The sequence below is a fragment of the Hyaena hyaena genome, unplaced genomic scaffold, assembly GCF_003009895.1.
Source record: "Hyaena hyaena isolate Hyena2069 unplaced genomic scaffold, ASM300989v1 scaffold_481, whole genome shotgun sequence".
In the NCBI taxonomy this organism is placed as follows: domain Eukaryota; kingdom Metazoa; phylum Chordata; class Mammalia; order Carnivora; family Hyaenidae; genus Hyaena; species Hyaena hyaena.
Window position 1 is genome coordinate 1196229 of NW_024081121.1, and position 24393 is coordinate 1220621.

General features: G+C 39.9%; 1 long non-coding RNA gene across 1 annotated transcript in view; it reads right to left on the reverse strand.

Annotated features, from left to right (window-relative positions):
- The window catches only part of LOC120246802, a 59747-nt gene that overhangs the window by 3792 nt on the left and 31562 nt on the right, over positions 1-24393 (reverse strand). The window contains exon 2 of the long non-coding RNA XR_005532150.1: positions 2121-2269. This is a non-coding gene — a long non-coding RNA (uncharacterized LOC120246802). The remainder of the gene's footprint in view (positions 1-2120; positions 2270-24393) is intronic.

Genomic DNA, 24393 nt, shown 5'->3' on the forward strand with positions numbered 1-24393 from the left:
TCACCCGGGGCTGCATCTACCTTTGGAATTCCCGGCACTGTACTTCTGGATAGGGTATATCCATGTTATGGAACTATATAGGCTGGTAATCATAAAAATGGAAAAAAAGAGGGGCACCTAGGTGGCTCAGCCGGTTCAGTGGCCAACTCTTGATTTCAGCTCAGGTCATGAGTTTTGTTAGTTTGAACCCCCACATCAGGATCTGCACAGGGGCGCCTGGGTGGCTCAGTTGGTTAAGCGTCCTACTTCAGCTCAGGTCATGATCTCATGGCTCGTGAGTTCGAGCCCCATCTCAGGCTCTGTGCTGACAGCTAAGGGCCTGGAGCCTGCTTCAGATTCTGTGTCTCCCTCTATCTCTCTGCCCCTCCCCTGCTCATACTCTGTCTCTCTCTGTCTCAAAAATAAATAAATACTAAAAGAAAAAAAAAGGATCTGCACTGAGCCTGAGGCACCTACTTGGGATTCTCCATCCCTCTGCTCCTCCCCACCCCCAAGCTCGTGCTCTCTTTGTCTCTCTCAAAATAAATAAAGAAACTTTTAAAAAATGCTAATAAAGAAAAGGAAGCAATTTCAAAGGCACAAATAGCATTGAAGTCATAAGACACCCTTGACACAAATGAGGCCTGGGGAGTGGGGGGGAATCCGTAAGTGTCTCATTTGCTCACTCTCAGGGCTTGGTCTGGCATGTTTAAGATTTAGCGGAAAAACTGGTTTTAATCATGTTTTAATCATCAGTTTCTTTCTTCACCATCTACTATTGTTTCAGTGGCTTTACAACCAATGTGTTTTGATATCAACGTAATGCTTTAGCAGTTAACCTCTTCAGGGACAACTGTAATTCCTGAACCTGGGTGAGAGGGTCCCTGTGCAACAGTGACACCTCTGGTTGGGAAGACTCTTGACTCCTGCTGGTCACAATTTTGAATGACTGGGTGTTGACACTTTCATTGGGGCTCATAACCCTGGGAAACATTTTGGGAATATTGATTCCACAGGGCCTCTGAGATCTTGCAGAAAGAAAGTCAACAATACAAATTGTTACTCAGAAAAGAAAAAAGGAATTAAGTTATCGAAGTGTTGAATGGTCTTCTCTCTGACTGTCCCCCAGTCTAGACCCTTCCACCACTGTCAGGAGTTCTGGGCTCTCACCCATCTTCATCTTTTGATCAAAGTCCTCTTACAGCATTGATTCCAATGCAATTTATGTTAAATTTAAGTGGAATTGCATTCCCCACTATAATGCAGATGACAATCATCTCCTGTTAATCTTGATATTCCCCTCAAAGTACCAACTCAGTAAATGTTTGTTGTACTGAATTATGCCCTCAGAAAGGCTACCAGATCTGAGGCACTTGGATTTATCCTGACTAAATCTCCAGAAAGAGCCACTAGAGTATTTGCTTTATTCATGAATTTAATATACACGTTCAGGTACACCATTCCTTATATGAAAACTTCAGGGTCAAAATATGCCAGAATTTTTTGCATTTTCACAAGTTAAAATGGCTCATGTATTATGTATGATGTAGATGTTCTCTCAGTGTGTGCATTTAAAAAAATATATAAGACAAAGGGACACCTGGTTGGCTCAGTCGGATAAGCTTCTGACTCTTGATTTTGGCTCAGATCATGATCTCATGGTTTGTGAGATCGAGCCACACATCAAGGCTATGCACTGACAGCAAGGATCCTGTTTGGGATTCTCTCTCCCCCTCTCATTGGCCTTCCCCCCGCCCACACACACACATGCACATTTGTGTGCACACACACTCTCTCAATAAATAAATGAAAACAAAGAAAAGAATAAGGACTAACCTTCATTAAGGTTATGTTTTACCATCTAATAAGTTTGCTGAAAACTTCAGTTAAAACTCTGTTTTTAAAGTTTCTTGGATTTCAGAATGATGGAGGACCACGTACCTATCTTACAAGGGAAGAACAAATTAATAACATTTTTTACATTAAATTTCTAAAATTGATAATATATTTCTTTTACAAAATGCCATAGTCCTATTTCTGTACTCTTTCAGATTTTTAAATTTTACAAGTAATCTATTAATACATGTTCACTACTTAAAACGCCAATAATAGAGATAAAGCCAAAGCCGGAAGTGACTCACCTTCCCATCTCAGTTTTCCCTTCACAGACTCCATGGCCTTCTGGAAGCTCCTCGGCATACATCAAAGCACACCAGGACCTCATCTTTATGAAGTCCCCTTGCACGGTGGCCTCATTTCCATCTTTTCCATTGACCCTTTCTTGTCAAATCTTCAGTGATACATAAGGAATATTTGTCCCCATGTGGAGAGATAAAAAAAGTCAGAGTGAAAGACATTTAGATATTGGCTGAATGTGATAGAGAGCCAACGAGTGGAAACGATGGTACTAGAACCTGAACGTTCTCACTCTTCATGTTCTTTTTGTTTCCTGCCATCACAGCACACTGTCCACTGTCCCGTGAACTCCTAATACCACGTGTAGGGCCAGGCAGGGGTCATTGTGCAGAGACATGCTTTCATCTAAAAGAGGTGTCTCCTTGGATCAAGGTAGGCCATCTCCCAGATTGCTAGGAACCCCATTCCCATCCCCCACATTTGGGAACAGGTTACCCTGGGAGCTTCACACAGTCCTGGAAGTTCTCAAGCACATCACTGATGGAAATTTGCCAGATTTCAATCATGTCGCATCCTATACCTATAGCAGCTCCTTAACTGGACATTTCACTTCTTTTAAAATTATGGCTATATTCTTACAAATGGGTGCAATTCACCAGTTTTGGTCTTCTCATATCATCATTTTCATAATCATATTTGTGCCATGTCTTCCTTTTTTTCTGTTTGTCTTTACACTGAATTCTAAGAAGTAGGAATAGGCAGTCTTCTTCTCCTATAATTGGCTTCTATGGCTTAGTCTGTGCCTTCCCAGCCCAGAAACACATCTGTCTCTGCAACATACAAAGCCTTTTCCATTCAAGGAAGAAATCTTATAGATATATTCTGAAGCATAAAAATCTCCAAACATAGTGTCCTCAAGGCAAGTAGAGAAAGTTCTCAGGAACAAAGGGTCATCGTGAGAGATGAGAGTTTATTTTACTAATCTGGCATCAAATGCAGTCTATTAAAAAGAGATTAGTGCTTATTAACAAGATCTGGTGTTGGAGGCTGCTCTGAACAGGACACTATTTGTCAAGAATGCCTAAGGAACTTATCCTATCTACACAAAAACAATGGAAGAGTACTGTCAGCCACATTGTGCTTAGGGAATTATTTCTCACTTTAATCATTATATTTTAGAATAAATAAAATGGTATAGAATATTTGAATTTGTTATTTGCCACAATCAAGAGGAATCCATTGCAATCCCCCTTCCTTTTTTTCCAGAATGTTCCATCACTTTCCTATACAATAGGGGTGAATTTTTTAAAGTCTTTTGTTCTTCATTGAAATATGTTAGCTTTTCTTGGTGAAAAGGACAGGAAGGGACAGGTAGTTTCTTCATTAGTAATTTTAGAAAAAGATCTACTATTTACATAATTCATTGTGTTTTAGAAAAAAACTCATCCTTATTCTTTTACTCAATCAGACTTTTGTAGAACTGAAAAAGCAGATTAAATTGTTGTTTAAAAAAGGGATGCCTGGGTGGCTCAGTCGGTTGAGTGTCCAACTTGGGCTCAGGTCATGATCTCATGGTTGTGAGTTTGAGCCTCGCATCAGGCTCTTTGCTGTCAATGCAGAGCCCACTTTAGATCCTCTGTCCCTCTCTCTTTTCACCCCTCCCTCACTCACATGCTCTCTCTCAAAAATAAATAAACATTTAAAAAATTGTTACCAAAAAAACCAAAATCAACCAAACAAAAGAACCTCCCCAAATGTCATTAGTTCTTTGCTTAAATCTCTGCAAAATTGAAATTGGCTAGGTGGAATGAGCTTCATTTTCTCGCACTTCTAATCATTCATCATGCTAATCCATGCTGACATGGATTTCAATGGTAGATGGCGGGAAGAAGGGAGGAATGAAGAAGTGAAGGAAAGCCTGACTCAGAGCAGCAGCAGGGGCTTGCATGGAGCCAGATTGGAAAATGCTCAGTAGCATCAATATGGTTTGGTGACTGGGAGTGAGAGGGGGTTGAGTAAGGGGAAGAAGGTAAGCAGGAACCTGAAGTTTCTAGATTGGAAGCCACTCTGAGAGAATAACTTGGCTGTACTCTGGGAGATGAGAAAGAGAAGAAAAAGAAAGGACAAGAGGGAAGGAAAGTGGTGAGGCCTGAGCTGTGGTGCTGAGAGAGGGAGAGAGGGCTCTCTGATGGGGGGTCAGGGAGAGAGCCACTAGTAGAGCAGTGTCCCCCCCATCCATGTTTTCTTCTTCTGTCCTGAGGCAGATAATCCTCAGGTCATTCCAATATGTCGGCGGTCAGTAGTAGCCTGATACTACATCACAAAGTCGACATTTTCGTCGCTTCCTCTCCTCATGAAGGCATTTTATCAACTCACATCATCACAAGAAGGGTGAGTATGGCACAGGAAGATACTTTGAGGGAGAGAGAGAGACCACATTCACATAACTTTCATTACAGTATAGTGTAACCATTCTATTATGATCATTGTTAATCTCTTACCTCATTGATACATTAAACTTGATCACTGGTATGTATGTACAGGAAAAAAAACATAGTATATATAGGGTTTGGTATTATCTGCAGTTTCAGGCACTCACTGTGGTCTTAGAGCAGATCCCCTGGGGTCAGAGGGGACCACTGTTTTTGCACAAGCTGAGAGCACAGTGAACCAGTCTTGCCCAGTCAGCTCCAGGCTCACCCATCTGACCTCCTCACTAGCTCTCAGTGTTCTTGAGCCCCCTGGCTCATTACCTCAGTTGGGCCTTTCCACCTCTGTGGCCTTCTATCGCTGGTTGCATGCCACCTCTAACCAAAGTCTCACCATTGAGTCTTGCCCACTGCCAATCCTTTAAATTCCAATACAAATTGTATTGCATCACAGCCTTGGTGGAAACTGATAAAGGCTTCCTACTATACCAGGATAAAATCCAAATCCCTGCCTCTGCCTCATTCATTTCTTACCATTCCTAGCCTCCCCCCTCCAAGACATCGAAGCCTCTCAGCCACTGAGAGTGGACACGTTCTCTATTTCCTGTCCAGTTCTTTGCCCAGGCTGTGTGCTTGGCCTACAAGTGCCCCTTCTGTAAGGCCAACTCGTTGGGTGAAACTCAGGTGTTGGCTCCCTTCAGAAACACTCCCTGATTTTCTGACCCACTAGTCAAGTAGACACTTCTCTGTTCTCTAATTCCACCTCTTCACCCTTCCTGGGGAGTGTCCCCCGACGGCTATCTGTGGATTGTGTATCTCCTTCCCTAGACTAGAAACTCAAGTGATGTCAGAGGTTGCTTTTCTTCAATTTTGTTTCCCCAAGGCCTAACCCCATTCTGGCACCCTCAGTAAAGATCTGTGAATTAATGACAAAGATGGTATTTCTTCCATTTGAACGGAGAAAAGGACTTTTGCTTGATGGTGGAAAAGCTGCTTCTAGTGTACTGCTTTTCCTTTCCCTTGTGAAGAACAGCAGGTGGGACATCCACCCATCTCTCAAGGCTGTGCCATATCACATGGGAAAACAAACAGCTCTTATGTGAATGTGTGGCAAACAAAATGTGTGTGTACTCAGGGAGAGCCGGATTCCAGGAAGCTAGTTACCCCGACTCCATTTTAGGGTCTATCTTCCTCCAATTACCCAAATATTTCTTGGAAGTCCTAGTTTTAAGAGTCAAACACCAGGATCTTTTAAAGAGGGAACCTCTAAAGAAAATTCTTATAGAAGGGAGAACTGTCACAAGGAGGTGACAAAGGCATGTAATTTCTCATAATCCAGCCACTCGACGGCAATTTGCGGGAACACAAAGGAGCTGAAGGAAAGACAACACGTGCGTGGGCACACACGTGCGCATGCGCAGGCAGCCAGACTAATAAGAGGACATCGTTAACAATTTGGAAATCCTATATTAAGCATTTCCACATATTTCGAAGACTGTTCGTAAAGACGACTTTAAAAATAGAAGCACCCTTAAATAACTCAAGCAGCTCTAAGTGCCATTTGAAAGTTGAATGCTTAATTGCCCTTGAAAAGGGCACGGAGAAGACTTTTCACAGTTACTATCATCCCTAACCAAAAATTATTTGTAAGGACCTGGCACATGATAAGTGTTAGATACGTGACTTACAAATATTCTTGTTGAATATATAAGAATCACGTTTCCTTTAAAAAGTATTATTTCCAATTTTAAGAAGTATTATACAAACACACACATATATAATATATGCCATAAACAACAGTAATAATAAATTTTAAAGTACTAAATACAGTCAAAGATACTGCTAAATACTAAATACTAATCACTTAATTTACGTTACAAGTTGATAGCTTTCACCACCGCCAAGTCATACCTCACTTTATGGAATAGAGATCTTTTGTGAAAGTAAATTTATGATTATTTTATCATCATTAGCTTTCCTTGTAGATTTAAAGATGTATTCCAGCATGTGATACATTTGAGCAATAAAAATCATAGTGGGGGAGTAGGCACACTTTTAAAAGTCATGCTTTTAATGGAAAACCTATTTAAAAAGCAACATCAATATTTATAACTCAATGTATAATATTGAGACTTAAAATATGATTCCAGGAATTATATTCCCTTGGGCCTAGCTAAATCTACAGAAACCAGAAGAGTGTCCTACTTTAAACTAAGTCCATGATTTTATTTCCACCTCAAGGCAAAAAGTTCATTTTTTAAAACCACATACTTATCAAAGAGCATTTATAGAAGGTACCATGGATGGTACAAGAAGCTTTTTTAGTCTTAAAAAATGCTATTACCTTAAAAGCTATTCCAGAGTCACTATAAGTGCTTCTCTGAAATGTGTAGCTAGAGTATGAACTCAGAAAGCCCATTATAAATGACTTGTAAGTGATAAAATGAGGGACACAATAGAACTCCCAACTAGCACCAACAGCTGACCAAGGTAAATATACAACTACTTCCCCACCTTCTAAGCTAACAGAGGAAATATGATTAAATATTTCAAAGTACCAATAAGCCCACCAATGTGCAGGTGATATTTAACTATGTTTTACAGTTGGATTCTGCACAGAAGAAAGAACTCAGTCAATTACCAGTTAATTCCTTTTCTGTAGAATCCATACATAAGTCTTTCTCAGGTATGGCTGGAGTTGAGGAGACTCAAATAATGTTAGGGTTTTGTTTTGTTTTTAATATATGCACTTGGTATTTTTGTAAGAAAATATTTTTTTAAGTTTCCAATTACATTCACCATTTTCTCTATGGAAAAAAAGAAGTAACAGATATAGGACAAAATGATTCCAGAAAGAAAGTCTTAGAATAAAATCTAAACCAGTGAAGGAACAGGAAATATTATGAGTCGGGGAGAGGTTTGAGGTCAAATTTGCCTTGGTCCCTATTCTTATTCTTATTATTATTATTATTACTATTGTTATTGTTGTTGTTGTTGTTGTTATTTTGTCTCCCTAGAGGAATCTTTACAGTTCTCCAATATTTAGCCAAAACTGGCCTATTCTTAGGTCTTAAAAAACAAGCAGAATCTCCTTTTGTGTCAGTAGTATATTAGAGGTGACTCCTTAATGTCCTCATTATTTGACATGCACATTACATATGATCTTTGTATTCATTTTATCAATAGTTGCAGGACAGTTACAAGGACATATAGAAGATTTGAGCAATCTCTTCAGTGCTAATACTGAGAGCATCCAGAACTTTCTGGAAACTTTTCCTGGGCTGATGGTGACAGCTGTATGTCTCAAGATGCCCAAGCCCAGAAGAGTGTAAGATCTTCAGATGTGATCTCCAAGTTCAAGTATCCCTACATTGCTGAACTAGACTTGTTCTTGCTACTAATCTTTCTTGATCATTCCTCAGTCATTTGTCTTAGAACCTGAATGTTACAGCGATAGAAGGGGGCTACAGAGTAAAAAAAAAAAAAAAAAAAAAAAAAATTTGTAGGGTCAGTTTTTACCTATAAAAACCTTCATTTGACATTTATACTTACACACATTTATTTGAATTGATTTCTTTGAGTTGAAAGACATGCATCACCTCCCCCAGTGCCCAGTAGGTACCATGAGCCCAATAAAGTGTCCCAAGGTTTTGCCGGTTGGGTGAATTCCTGGCAACTCCAAAGCTGCAGCTGCTAGGGGGTCAACTCAAGAAGAGTAACACCGCTCACTCTGTGTGCTAAACGAATGGGTTGTTTACATAATGGAAAAGTATCAGATCATCATTATGTCCATTATGTTATGGAAATATAGACACTGAATGCAAAGAGAATATTCTCTTGGCATTTCCATTAAAAGTCTTAAAATTGTTCAAGCCCTTGTTTTCAGAACTATTTCTAAGAATTAAGGAAATATTCTGAAAGATTCTAAGGAAATAAACTTGGAGGTTACAAAATATTTTCTTGCTTGTTGGGTTTTGTTTCATTCATTATTATAAACAACACATGCTCATCATGAGCTCTTATAATAACAAAAAAATTAAATTTGATTAAATACATTTGTGGTTAAAACACCATGCAGCCACTTAAAATGATGCCTCAGTAGAATATTTAATGAAAGGGAAAGTAACACACAATATATTAAATTAAAAACTGCCACAAAATACATGCTGAGGAAGATGACACAAACAAATGGAAAGGTATACCATGCTCATAGACTGGGAGAATTAATATTGTTCAAATGTCCATACTATCCAAAGCAATCTATAGGTTTATTGCAATCCTTATCAAAATGCCAGTAGTATTTTTTCACAGAACTAGAACAAATAATCCTAAAATTTGTATGGAACCTCAAAACAACTAAAGCAATCTTCAGAATAAAGAACAAAGCTGGAGGTATCACAATTCCAGATTGTATGATATACTACAAAGCTATATTAATCAAAATAATATGATATTGGCACAAAAGAAGACATATAGATCAATGGAATCAAGTAGAGATACCAGAAATAAACCCACATCTACATGGTCGAGTAATCTACAACAAAGGAAATGAAAATTATACAATAGGGAAATGACAGTCTTTTCAATAAATGATGTTTGGAAAATTAGACAGCTACATGCAAAAGAATGAAACTGGACAACTTTAATACATCATACACAAAAATAAACTGAAAATGGATTAAAGACCTAAGTGTGAGATCTTCAACCATAAAACTCCTTAAAGAAAGCATAGACAGTAATCACTTGGACATTGCCCTTAGCAACATATTTATATCTCCTTGGGGCACCTGGGCAGCTCAGTCGGTTAAACATCTGACTTTGGCTCAGGTCATGATCTCAGGGTTTGTGAGTCTGAGCCCAGTGTTGGGCTCTGTGCTGACAGCTTGGAGCCTGGAGCTTTCTTTGGATTCCATGTCTCCGTCTCTCTCTCTCTGTCCCTCCCCTGCTCATGCTCTCTCTCACTCTCAAAAATAAATAAACATTTTAAAAAGTTATATCTCCTCAGACAAGGAAAATAAAGGCTATGACAGACTATTGGAACTATACCAATATAAAAGGCACAGTGAAGGAAATAACCACCAAAACAAAAAGGCAACATAATGAATGGGAGAATATATCTGCAAATGATATATCTGATAAAGAGTTAATATCCAAAATATATAAAGAACATATACAACTCAACACTAAACAAATAAACAATGCAATTTTAAAAAATGGGCACAGGACTTGAACTGACATTTTTCTAAAACAGACATCCATACAGCCATAAGACTCATGAAGAGATGCTCAACATCATTCATCATCAGGGAAATGCAAATCAAAACCACAATGAAATATCACCTGACACAAGTCCAAATGGCTAGTATCAAAAAAGACAAATATATCAAGTGTTACTGAGGATGTGGAGAAAAGGAAACGCTTGTGCACTGTTGGTGGGAATGTAAGTTGGTACAGTGACTGTGGAACACAGTATGGAGATTTCTCTAAAAATTTACAATAGAAATACCATATGATCCAGCAATTCCACTACTGGATATTTACCCAAAGAATACAAAAACATTAATTTGAAAAGATACATGAACCCCAATGTTTATTGCAGCAGGAATATGGAAGCAACCCAAGTGTCCATCAATAGATGAATTAAGAAAATGATACACACACACACACACACACACACACACACACACACACAGGAATGTTACTCAGCAGAAAACAAAATGTTATCTTCCAATTTGTGATAACATGGATGAAGCTAGAGAGTATTATGCTAAGTGAAATATCAGACAGGAAAACACAAATACCATATGATTTCACCTATATGTGTAATCCAAAGAACAAAACAAACACGCTCTTAAATACAGAGAGAAACTGGTGGTTGCCAGAGGGGAGATGCTGTGGGGGATGGGCAAAATAGTTCATGGGGAATAAGAGGTACAAACTTCCAGTTATAAAATAAAGATATTAAGGCGCACCTGGATGGCTCAGTCAGTTAAGTGTCCGACTTCGGCTCAGGTCATGATCTCACAGTCAGTGGGTTCGAGTCCCACATCAGGCTCTGTGCTGACAGTTCAGAGCCTGGAGCCTGCTTCACATTCTTTGTCTCCCTCTCTCTCTGCCCCTCTCCTGCTCGCTCTCTGTCTCTGTCTCTCAGAAATAAAATAAAGACATAAAAAAATAAAGATATTAAGATATCTTTTTATCTTTAAAAAATAAAGAGACTAAAAGCACAGCATAACAATTGTAGTCAATAATATTGTAATAATGTTGTACGGTGACCACACTCAGTGCGGTGAGCACTGGGTAATGCATAGAATTGTTGAATCAGTGTGTTGTACACCTGAAACAAACAGAATATTGTATGTTAATTACACTTCAATTTTTAAAAATCAGAAGAAATAAAAACACATGCAGCACCTGAACTTATTTATTAAATGAGATACTGCATGTGTTAAGCTTAGCAATATGAAAACTTTTAATATACAATAAATGTTAACTATCATTATATATATAACAAAAGGCTAGAAAACATATTCTGAAAGATGAGTGGTATCTGGATGGTATCTGGTTGTATCCAAGTGACCAGGATATGGTTAATTTTATTTTCTTCTTTTTGATTTGTGCATTCTGAATTCCTCACAATAAATATGTAAGAAGAAAACCTAACAAAAATTACTACTCCCCAGACCTACATTCTTTTTTGTAAGCTTTTATTTAAATTCCAGTTAGTTAACATATAGTGTAATATTAGTTTCAGGTGTACAGTATAGTGATTCAACACTTGCATACAACACCGGTGCTCATCACAACAAGCTCACTCCTTAATGCCTACCACCTATGTAGCCCATTCCCCCCTGACTCCTCCCCTCTGGTAACCATCAGTTTATTCTCCATAGGCAAGAGTCTATTTCTTAGTTTGCCTCTCTCTCTTTCTCTCTATCTCTCTCTCTATTTTCCCTTTGCTCATTTGTTTTGTTTTAATTAATTAATTTATTTTGAGAGAGAGAGAGAGAAAGCCTGAGAGAGAGGGCGAGAGAGAGAATCCCAAGCAAGCTCTACACCCACAGTGCAAAGCCCCACGCAGGGCTCAAACCCACAAACCGTGAGGTTATGGTCTGAGCTGAAGTCGGACAGTTAGCCAACAAAGCTGCCCAGCGCCCCTCATTTGTTTTGTTTCTTAAATTCCACATGAGTGGAATCATATGATATTTGTATGATATTTGTCTTTCTCTGACTGACTTATTTCACTTAGCATAATGCACTCTAGCTCCATCCACATTGCTGCAAGTGGCAAGATTTCATTCTTTCTGATCACCAAGGAGTATTCCATTGTATATATATACCACAGCCTCTTTATCCATTCATCAATTGGTTGACATTTGGGCTTTTTCCATAATTTGGCTATTGTTGATAGCACTGCTATAAACATTGGGGTGCACGTGCCCCTCTGAATCAGCATTTTTGTATCATTTGGATAAATACCTAGTAGTGTAGTTGCTGGGTCATAGGGTAGTTTTATTTTTAATTTTTTGAGGAACCTCCATACTGTCTTCCACAGCAGCTGCACCAGTTTGCATTTGCACCAACAGTGCATGAGGGCTCCCCTTTCTTGCCAACATCTATTGTTTCTTGTGTTGTTGATTTAAGCCATTCCAGAACTATATTCTTAAATAAAATATAGATCAATAATCAATTTAGATTCCTTTTTTAAAGCACCTGTAACTAATTTTTATATATTAATATGGGTATATATTATGTTTATCAGAAATAGTTTTTTAAAATATTGATTATTTTTAAAAATATATACTCTACAACATCAAAAGAAATAAATTTTTTTAAATTTAAATTCAAGTTAGTTAACATACATTGTAGTCTTGGCTTCAGGAGTAGGACCCAGTGATTCATTTCTTACATATGACACCCAGTGCTCATTCCTAAAAGTGCCCTCCTTAATGCCCATCACGCATTATAACCCCACAGCCTTCCCTCAAGCAACCCTCATTTTGTTCTCTGTATTTAAGATTCTCTCATGGTTTAAAAAAAAAAAAGATTCTCTCATGGTTTGCCTCCCTCTCTGTCTTTATCTTAATTTTAATAAGAAGGAAAAAAGAAAGGCTTACTTGTAGAACTGTATGACAAAACCTGACTTTCATGTGACTTCATATTATTGTTTTCTTCCCCAAAAGTTTGTATATTCCAACAAATCAAAACTGGGTATTAATTATACTCTTTTTTTTTTTTTAATTTTAGAGAGAGCAAGTGAGCTGGGGAGAGGGGCAGAGGGAGAGAGAGAACTTAAGCAGGGTCCATGCTCAGCGAGGAGCATCACGCAGAACTTGATCCCACAACCCTGGGATCATGACCTGAGCTGAAATCAAGAGTTGAATGCTCAACCGACTGAGCCACACAGGCGCCCCATATTGTGGGTTTTTTGACAGCAGGAATTATTTCTCACTGGCTTTGTATTCTTAGAACCTGGTCCTAAACACATCCTCTATATTGGTTAAATAAATAGGCTAACAAATGTCTAGATATGTTTTGTACAATATGTATAATTCTCCCATATGGAGCTATTCATTCACATTAAGAAACATTTCTCTCTAAAAATAAACTTGGAACATGGACAAACCAAGAGGATAGCATTTAGAAAGTGAGTTCTACAGGCTGTTTTCCATAATCTTCTACACAACCAAGATCATAACTGTGTAACAGAATTTCAAATGGCTTGGATTTACCTGAATAACCAATGGTAAGGTTTATGGCCTTTGGCTAGACTCTCTTCCCCTGAACCAAGCAAACTGACCTGAGAGGCATCAGAAAGGATGTCCTTGGACCCTGTTAGTATCATGCTGTAACCGACTGATCCAACGGAGCATGTTTGCCAGTGTCTCTCGGCCTGGTCTGTGCCAACTCAGTGAGATATCCTGCAACTTATCTACAGTGGATGGGCTGTGCATATTACATAGTCCTTAAATCAACCTTTTCTTATAGCCTGCCTGTGCCATTCACTGCCACATGGTTCTGGCTTCCAGAATCCTTCCATGCATACAGGCTACTCCCTGCCTCTGGGATAATACACCTCAGAGGAATCCACCCAAGTACAGCCTTGATAAGGTTCAAAAGCTCCTCTCAGAGCAGGAAATCATTAACTTCTGAATTTCCCAAGCTAATTTTATGGATTAACCATCAAAAGGAAACTCTTGATATTGACAAGTGCTCATGTAGTTTTCTTACTGAAAACCTAGTGTTAAGTAAATAATCACAACTACAAAGTAAAGAAGAAAAGTGGCACTTTAAAATGAACTCAGATGATTCAAAAGTTTTAGCTATTGCTTCTAGGAGTTAATCATGCAATGACATATTTCCTTTCCTAAATAAACGTTGACTTTTTGACATCCGGTGTTGGATCTCTTACACTTATGGATACGGCTCAGTTCCTGGAGAGAGTGGAGTTAGTTACACAGAATGAGCCATCACACCACACCTCAGTGTGCTCACCACTAGGACGCTAATAAAGGACCCACAATAATTTCACAAGTTTCATCTCTGTAAGGAGTCCATAAGAGGAAAAATGGTTCTTAAACATAAGAGTGGAAAGGGAAGGATGGAAAATTTTCTTAGAATAAATACAGATTTGGTTTATTTACTCTCTGGGGATAATGCAGCACTAAGCATATTAAGTGATAGCTTGAAGAATAGATTTGTATGCTAAAGAGCCTAATTTACAGCCCAGACTTCCACAGATCTTACCCTCTCCAGGTTATAATAATTCAATTTCCTTTCAGACCTTACGGTCTCTCACTTTAGAGACTAAAATTCTCCAGAATTTCCTGTCATTATTTTTTTCCTAGTGTTAAGGGAAGGAAGGGTTATATAACATACAAAGTTGAATTCTAAAATAAACAGAGTTCTTAAGATATGAGGCCAAGAAGGAAAAGAGGCTAAGAATGTATACTGGGCATAATTAATATAGATGATAATTAGTTTCATAAAACAATTTTACAAACTATCTTTAAAGAGAAAGTTTATTAACTACATTTGCATAGCTAGAATACAGATTTGAGAAATTTTAGGGGAGAAAAACAAAGTTGTAATCCTCTTCAAGAACTGGAGTGTGTCTATTCTTGGAGCCTCTGAAACTGTGACCTTAGCTTTTAATTCATTCAACAATGAATGTCTAACTATATGCCAAAGAAGCATTGAAGATGTGGCAGAGAGAACAGACAAGGCATTTGCTCTTATGGGGTTTACAGTCTTGTGAGGGAGAGGGTTCATATACAATAAAGAAATAAAGAATAAGATCTTTTCAGATAGTGCTAAATGTTATAAATAAGCCAGGGAAATGTGATAAAGAGAGGGAGGGTGGAGTGGGGAAGGCATAACCTGTCTGAGGAGGCAGCAATGAGCTGAGACATGAGTGACCAGAAGGAAACAGCCCAATGTATTTAAAGAATGGAAAGGACAGAGAGGCTGTATAGTGACAGAAACAAGAGTAATTAGCAGTGAGATCAGAGGGGCAGTGAGAACAAACTCATGCAGGACCTAATAGGCGCTGCTGAAGAGGGATTAGGATTTGATCTGTAAAGTGAAGCCTTTGGAACATTTTAAGGATGCTGATATTCAACAAAAATTATAAAACACGAAGAGGAAAAAGAAAATGGCCTATGCACAGGGGAAAAAAGCAATCGATAGAAACTGTTCCTGAGGAAGCCTAGATATTGAACTTACCAGACAAGAACTTTAAGTCAGTTACTTTGAATATATCAAAGAAGAAAAACTAAAGTATGTGAATGATGTCTTACTGTCTCACCAAATAGAGAATATCAATAAAGAAATAAAAAGTATAAAAAGGACCAAATAGAAATTCTGAAACTTAGAAGTAAATTAAATGAAAATTTTAAATGTCTTGATGGTTCAACAGGAGATTTCAGCAGGCATAACAAAGAATTCATGAATTTGAGAATTCCAAGGTCAGTTGAGCTCAGTGGAGATTATCCAGACTGAGGAACAGAAAAAAAAAAATGAAGAAAAATGAACAGAGCCTCAGAGACCCCTAGGACATCATTAAGTACATCAACACATGCATAATTCCGAAGGAAAAGGGGGTGTGGAAAGAGTAGCTGAAAAAAAATGGCCCCAAACTGCCTAAATTTGATGAAAGACATTAATATACACATCCAAGAAGTTCAACAAAACTAAATAAAATGAACACCTACACACATGATGATCAAACTATTGAAATCAAAGCCAAAAAAAAGCCTTGAAAGTACCAAGAAAGAAATAACTCATCATGTACAAGTGACTGTCAATAAGATTAAGAGATGATTTCTTCTAAGAAACCATGGAAGCAAGAAGGCAGTGGGATGCTATATTTAAGGCACTAAAAGAAAAAGATAGTCAATAAAGAATTCTATATCCAGCAAAACTATCATTCAAAAGGGGGAAGTTAAGACATTCCCAGATAAACAAAAATAGAACTGTCACTAACAGAATGGCTCTAAGAAATACATTAGAAATTGAGAGTCTTGGGACACCTGGGCGCTCAGTCAGTTGAGCATTGGGTGGCTCGGTTGGTTGAGCATCTGACTCTTGATTTTGGCTCATGTCATGGTCCCAGGGTTGTGGGACTGAGTCTCATGGCAGGCTCCATGCTGGGTTTGGATCTTGCTTGGGATGCACTCTCTCTCTCTCTCTCTCTCTCTCCCCTCCGCCGCCCCTCTCTCCCACTCACACACTCTGTCTCTCTCTCTGTCCCCTCTCCCATTTGTACTCTCTCTCTCTAAAGTGAAAGGAAAGAAAGAAAGAGAGAGAGAGGGAGGGAAGGAGGAAGAAAAAAAAAGGAAGGAAGGAAGGAAGAAAGAGACACCTTTACCTCACACCATATAAGAAAGCTTATTCAAAATGGATCAAAGACCTAAATGTAAGAGCTAAAATGATAAAATTCTTAGAAGAAAGCATAGGCATAAATCTTCATAACCTTGAATTAGGTAATGGTTCATGGATACAACACCGAGAGCACCAAAACAAAATAAAAATAAATAAATAGGACTTAAAACTTCAAAGAACTATATCAAGAAGGTGAAAAGCTGACACAGGAAAATATTTGCAAGTAGCATATACATATATATATATATATATATATATATATATATATATAAATGTTTTATGTATTTCTGAGAGAGAGAGAGAAGCATGAGCAGGGGAGGGTCAGAGAGAGAGGGAGATACAGAATCTGAAACAGGCTCCAGGCTCTGAGCCAGCTGTCAGCACAGAGCCCGATGCAGGGCTTGAACCCACAAACTGTGAGATCATGACCTGAGCTGAAGTCGGACGCCTAACCACCTGAGCCACCCAGGCGCCCCTATTTTTTAATGTTTATTTATTTTTGAGAGAGAAAAACACAAGTGTGAAAGGGAGAGGGGTAGAGAGAGAGGGAGATGAAGAATCTGAAGTAGGCTCCAGGCTCTGAGCTGTCAGCACAGAGCCCAACACAGGGCTCGAATTCACGAACGGTGAGATTATGACCTCAGCTGAAGTTGGAAGCTTAACTGACTGAGCTACCCAGGCTCCTAGCAAGTAGCATATTTAATAAGGGACCATATCTAGAATATATAAAGAGCTCTTACAACTCAATAGTAAAAAGACAAACAATCCAATTTAAAAAGGGCAAGGTGAATAGACATTTCTCCAAAGACACATACAGATGTCCAATAACCACATGCAAAGATGCTGAACATCATTAGTTATCAGGGAAATGCAGATCAAAACCATAATGAGATACTGTTTCACACCCTCAAGAATGGCCATGAATGAGAAGCCAGTGTTGATGACGACATGAAAAGATAAGAAACCTCTTAAGCTGCTGTTGCAAATACAAAATGGTGCAGCTACTTTAGAAAACAGCCTGGTGGCTCTTCAAGTGGTTAAACACAGAGTTAGAGTATGACTCAGAAATCCCACTCCTATGTATCTATCCAAGAGGAATGAAAACATATGCCCACAAAAACTTACACAAATGATTACATCAGCATTATTCATAATAGCCAAAAGTTGGAAATAAACCAAATGTCTATTAACTAATGACGGGATACATAAAATGTGGTAATATTCATATAATGGAATGGGATGTGACCAAGTAAGTACTGATATAAACTACAACATGGATGACTCTCAAAAACATTATGCTAAAGGAAAGAAGTCAGTCACAAAAGACTGTATATTACATGATACCATTTATATAAAATGTGCAAAACAGGCAAACATATAGAAATAGAAAGCAGATGAGTGGTTGCTTAGGGCTGGCAGGGATGAATAGGTAGAGGGAGGGTGATAACTAAGGGGTATGTGCTTTCTTTCTGAGGAGTTGGGCTGTGCACATATCTGTGAATATACAACAATCCACTGAACTGTATACTTCAAAAGAGGAAGTCATATGATATATGAATAATATGTCAATAAAACTGTTCCTTAATAAAATAGGCTGGGAACTTTTGGAAGGCTCAGTTATTTAGGCGTCAGACTCTTGGTTTTGGCTTAGATCATGATCTCACAGTTCCTGAGATCGAGCCCCACATTGGGCTCTGGGCTGACAGCGCAGAGCCTACTTGGGATTCTCTCTCTCTCCCTCTCTCTCTGCACCTCTCCCACTCTCTCTCTCTCAAAACAAACAAACAAACAAACAATTGTGAGGCTGATCTTGCCATAAATTATAAGCCTACCATATTTGGAAAAAGATAGGCCAAAAATGTCATCCCTCCCCAACTGTCTGAAACCTGGGACCAAAATGTGGATGCAAACTGGCCATCGACTCTGTGGTTACCCTACCCCAAACAAAGAATAAAGCCCTCCATCTTCATCCCATCACACAGCTCTCTTTTAGCCATTACTCAGAAATAATGACAAATGCAAGAAAATACCCAGGGCAGGAATTGGTGGTGGGTGCAGGGTGACATAGTCTAGCAAAATTTATGAACTCTAAGAATAAAAATGATCTCACATGAATTCCAGATAGGGAACTTCCTAGAAAGATTTAAAAATCTGATTGGTTTTGGGGGCACCTGAGTGGCTCAGTCAGTTAAGTGTCCGACTTTGACTCAGGTCATGATCTCACAGTTTGTGGGTTCGAGCCCCATGTTGGGCTCTGTGCTAACAGCTAGCTCAGAGCCTGGAGCCTGTTTCACATTCTGTATCTCCCTCTCTCTCTGACTCTCCCCTGCTCACGCTTCTCTCTCTCTCTCTCTCTCACTCTCTCAGAAATAAATAAAACATTAAAAATTTTTTAAAAATTAAAATCTCCTTGGTCTTTAACTTTAGCTCAACAAATCTCTCCCATGTGAAAGTAACAAATGCAAATATTCAGAGGTTAATGAATAAATCAAAGGCAGATCCAGGCTTTGAGGAGTCTAAAACTAAAACAATTTGAGGGAACTTCTTTAAAAACATGTAGAGGCTCGTGGCTGGCTCAGTCGGTACAGTACGTGACTCTCAATCTCATGGTCATGAGTTCAAGCCCCTTGCTGGGCATGGAGCCTCCTTAAAAAAAATATTAGCCTGGATGGCTCAGACCATTAAGCTTCTGACTGGCTTAGGTCATGATCACATGGTTTGTTGATTTGAGGCCTATGTTGGGCTCTGTGCTGACAGCTCAGAGCCCGGAGCCTGTTTCAGATTCTGTGTCTCCCTCTCTCTCTGTCCCTCCCCTGCTCACACCCTGTCTCTCAAAATAAATAAACATTAAAAAAAATTTTTTAATGTAATATTACAAATGCAACTTTAGGGTTGGAGTGGGGGCAGGGGGGGCACTACAAGTAAGAAGACCCATGGCTTACACTTTGGGAGCACATGGTAGCTACCTCTCATCTGACTTGCATTCATTCCCTCTTGAAAAAATTATTCGAAGGTATAGTCTGTTTAGTTGACTAAGATATCAAATAAGCCAAACAAAAAAAGCATTCGCTGGGAGCACCAGAGGCAGTTAAAGATAGTGCTATAGAAAACACTATCACAAATATAGTTGCTAAACTCAAGGCAGACGTGAAAAATAACATTTGAAAATCAATATGCATATATTTACAAGATATAAAATAATAACAGTAACCTCAGTTCCAAACTCCTGATTATATTAATGAAGACTGGGATTTGAGGTGCAAGTGCATAGTGGTAATGAAGAAGAAGAAGTTATTTAAATTTCAGACCTTACATGGGAGTTGTGGGTTAGGAGGGTAGGTCAAAAAGCATCTTTATAATTTTTGAGTCAGAAAATGGAGACTGAAGGGACGCCTGAGTGGCCTAGTCGGTTAAGCATCTGACTTCAGCTCAGGTCATGATCTCATGGTTTGTGAGTTCAAGCCCCGGGCTCTGTGCTGACAGCTCAGAGCCTGGAGCCTGCTTGGGATTCTGTGTCTCCCTCTCTCTCTGCCCCTCCCCCTCTCATGCTCTATCTCTGTCTCTCTCTCATTAAAAAAAAAAAAAAAAAGGAAATGGAGACTACTGGAGAGTATTTTTGAAAAACATTAAGAGCAAACCCTAGTGAAATTCTGGTATAGTTAGGTATAGTTAAGCTCAAAGCAAGCTGTGGGTTAAAAGTAAAGCTAAGTGACATCACCGAGATGGTGACACGGGCTCTTCCCGAATTCAGACTGCCTCATAGGAACAACTAACAACTCTTCAGGAATAAGAATCACTGAAAGAATTCTAGAAAACAGGTATGAGGCTGAAGCGTCTCTCTCCACAGAGACCGAGGCAGGCTGTGGGGGCCGGTAAGAGACGCCGGGGCCCCTCCCCCAGCACAGGGCAGCGGCGCGTGCAGACGTCCCCCCTGAGCCTCGGGTTTCTCCGGTGGGAAAAGTCGACCAGGGCCGCCCCCACCCCCGGCACTGTGGGTTGCTCTGTGGGAGGGCCCACCCTGATCTTGCACTATAGGGATTGCAGGGGAATCTAGGGGGGGGGGGGAGGGGGCTCGACCCCTGGCAATCTGCGTGTGACAGAAAAGTTTAGGAGGAGGAGGACTGCAAGACCCAGCGCATGAATCCGGACGGACTGAGTTCTCACCTGCGGTGTCCACGCGGTAATCCCCGCCCGGGGCCTTGCTCATCTGCAGAACCCTGTCAGGGGGGTGCTCTGGCCCGGGAACTCGGTGGAGTGCACATCCGCCTGGTTTTGATCCTCGCACAGGGAGTTCTGCCGGCCCCGAGCCTGGCTTGGAACTGAATCGTGCCCCACCCCCAGTGTTTCCCAGTCCTTTCTGACCCAAAGGGCTGGCGATAACTCCTGGCGGCTGCGTGGCCCACGAACCAGGAGGTGGGCAGGCGGGGCTGACGGCCGCCTGAGCAAAGCCCATCCAGGTGTGCAGTGTCCCCTGCTACACACGGGCGCGGATTCATTCATTCCTGGCCTGGGGCCACGGGGGTCCTGTCTGGGCAAACTGAGAGTGGCCTGGAGTGGCCCTGACCCTCCCACGCAGTCGATGGAGCTGAGACACAGGCCCGCTCACCGTGGAGGGTGTCTTCGGGCCTCATCGGCCCAGAGGGGCTGGAGACCACTTGGGAACCACGCAACCCAGCGGCACTCAGGCCGAGGGGTGGCAAGCAGAGCTGACAGTCTGCAGAGCAAGCCACGTGGCCCTGTGTCGTCAGGGAGTGTGTGGTGCCGGTTGGTTCCAGTTAAGACAATAAAAAAACAGCCTTACCGGCTTTAGAGCGGCTTTCCCCACTGTGCCCAGACAGGGAACCTTATTTATAGACCTGCTCCTTGCAGAACACAGCCTTCAGCCTGTTCCCCCCAGGGAACCTGCCCAGAGCACATGGAAGGCTGCACGGCCCATTGGACACCCCTATGCAACAGAGAGCACAGCCCATGGCTTCCCCCATCTGCAGAATGAGACTGGTAGCTCGCCTAGCCAGGCATTCAGTGCACACTCCGGCTCCATTCAGATCTCCAAAGCTATGTGGGTTCTGGGTCCTATCTTGCTGCCTTGCCAGGGTGGGAAAGCTAATTTCCATCGCGCCGACTACTACTGAATAGAGTACCCAGACCTGAGCATTTGTAAGCTAGACCAGAACATCTAAGCAACTGCTAAGCCCATGACAAGGTCACTTGGGTAGGGAACCAAGCCAGCAGCCCCATCCAACTGTTCTTAATCAGTGGCACACTCCTCTTTCCCTATTCTCAGACCTCAAACAGTTGTCTTGTCCCAAAACAGACCACCTGCCCAAGAATGTTACCAGCAGACCCATGCAGAAACCCAAACTGAGCTGGCTGGTGACTCTGCCAAAACAAACCTGTAGAGTCGGGAAGCGGAATCCTGTTACTCAAATGCACAGATATCAACATAAGGAATCAAGGATCACAAAAAAATCAGGTAAACAGGAAACAGACAAAGGAAACTGATAAAGCCCCAATAACTGGTCCTAAAGAAATGGAGCTCTGGGAACTGTCAGAAAGAGAATTCAGAATAATCCTCTTAAGGAAGTTTAAGGAACTACAAGGAAACACAACTAAATGAAATTAGGAAAAGAATGCATGAACAAAACGAGAAGTTTGACAAAGAAATCGCAATCATCAAAAACAAACCGGAAAAGGGGCACCTGGGTGGCTCAGTTGGTTGAGTGTCTAACTTTGGCTCAGGTCGTCATCTGGTGGTTCGTGAGTTCAAGCCCTGCATCAGGCTCTGTGCTGACAGCTTGGAGCCTGGAGCCTGCTTCGGATTTTGTGTCTCCCCCTCTCTCTACCCTTCCACCGCACATGCACTCTCTCTCAAAGTAAATAAATATCAAAAAAATTTTTTTAATAAAATAAATCTATTGGGAGAGAAACTGGAGCCATCATATAAAAAGAGTACACCATATTTAGAGATCTGGAATCACTTAAACTCTCTAAAATTAATCAGTTGTGCAGCTTGGGGAAACTATTCTATTAGTGCAAGTTTATTTCTTTGTAAGTTAAAAGTAATCACATGTATCTCGTGAGTATTTTGTGAGGTTGAAATGAAAGTGTATGTAAAAATTTGAAAAAAACTAAAAGCCAACTGTATACTCCTCACAAGAGATACACCTAAAACAGATACACCTAACACAGAACTCTTAAAAATTAAAAAAAAAAAAAAAAATAGGACATCACTATGGAAAACAGTTTGGCAGTTCCTCACAAAGTTAAACATAGAATTACCATATGATCCACCAATCCCACCTCTAAGCACATACTCAAAGAATTGAAAGCAGGGACTCAAGCCCATACTTATGTGCAATATTCATAGCAGCATCATTTACAACAGACATTTACAATGTAAGTGTTCGCTACGGAGAAATGGCTAAACAAAACACAGCTATGTATACAATGGAATATTATCCAGCAATAAAAATAAATGAAATTCTTATATAGGCCGTATCATGAATGACCTCTGAAAACATTATGCAAAGTGAAATAGACACAAAAGGACAAATATTGTATGATTCCGTTTATATGAGATACCTAGAGAAAGCAAATTCATAGAGACAGAAGTAGAATAGAGGTTATGAGGGGCTAGAGGGAGAGAAGAATGGGGTATAGACTTAATTAATTATAATAATGGGTATAGAGTTTCTGCCTGTGATGATGAGAAGGTTCTAGAAATGGATAGTGGTAGTAGCTGCATAACATTATGAATGTACTTAATACCAACAAACTGTATACCTGTAATGGTAAGTTCTTTGTTATGTATATTATGATTAAAAAAATAAAATAGAGAATGATATTTCAGACCAAAAACCAAAAGAAAACGAAGATGACGATATTATTTTGACACCAAGCAGAACTGAAAAGAGATCAAACAGAATAAAAAACTGCCATTGATGAAGTGTATAACACACAACATATAATAACTACTATTCATGTACGCTTTCCCTTTGTGCAAATTATTTCATCTAATCCTCCAACAAAGACTATAGAAAAGGAAGTCTTACCGCCCTATGTTATAAAAGAGGGAACTGAAACTGAGAAAATTTAAGCAACTTGCCATGGTCACATAAATAGAAAACAGTAGAGTGGACTTTTTTTTTTTTTAAGATTTTATGTATGTATAATATGTATGTATGTATTTTTAAATTTTTTCATGATTATTCTTGAGAGATAGAGAGACAGAGCATGAGCAGGGGAGGGGCAGAGAGAGGGAGACAGAACCCAAAGCAGGCTCCACACTCTGAGCTGTCAGCACAGCTGACATGAGATCACGACCTGAGCTGAAGTTGGATGGACTGAGCCACCCAGGTGCCCCTAAAGATTTTATTTTATTTAATATTTAATGTTTAACTTTTTTAATGTTTTATTTATTTCTGAGAGAGAGAGAGAGAGAGAGAGACAGCATGAGTAGGGGAGGGTCAGAGAGAGAGGGAGATACAGAATCTGAAACAGGCTCCAGGCTCAGAGCTGGCTGTCAGCACAGAACCCGAACCCATCAACCATGAGATCATGACCTGAGCCAAAGTGGACGCTGAATCGAATGAGCCACCCAGGCGCCCCAAGATTTTAGTTTTAAGTAATCTCTATACTCAGTGTTGGGCTTGCACTTACAACCCAGAGGAAGTTTTAGATTTGTTTTAAAAAATGCACGGAACATTTTACAAAACCAGTCATTGTAAGACCATTTTAACGTACCTATTTTAACCTGTTCATAAAACAGATCAAGTACATGAGAAATAAATAAAATAGAAAAATAAATCATGTGTTAAAAGTGTATGTTATTTGGTGATAATATAATAAAATTTAAAAGTCAGAAGAGGGGCACGTGGGTGTCTCAGTTGGTTAAATGTCCAACTCTTGGTTTCAGCTCAGGTCATGATATCAAGGTTTGTGAGACTGAGCCCCATGTTGGGCTCTG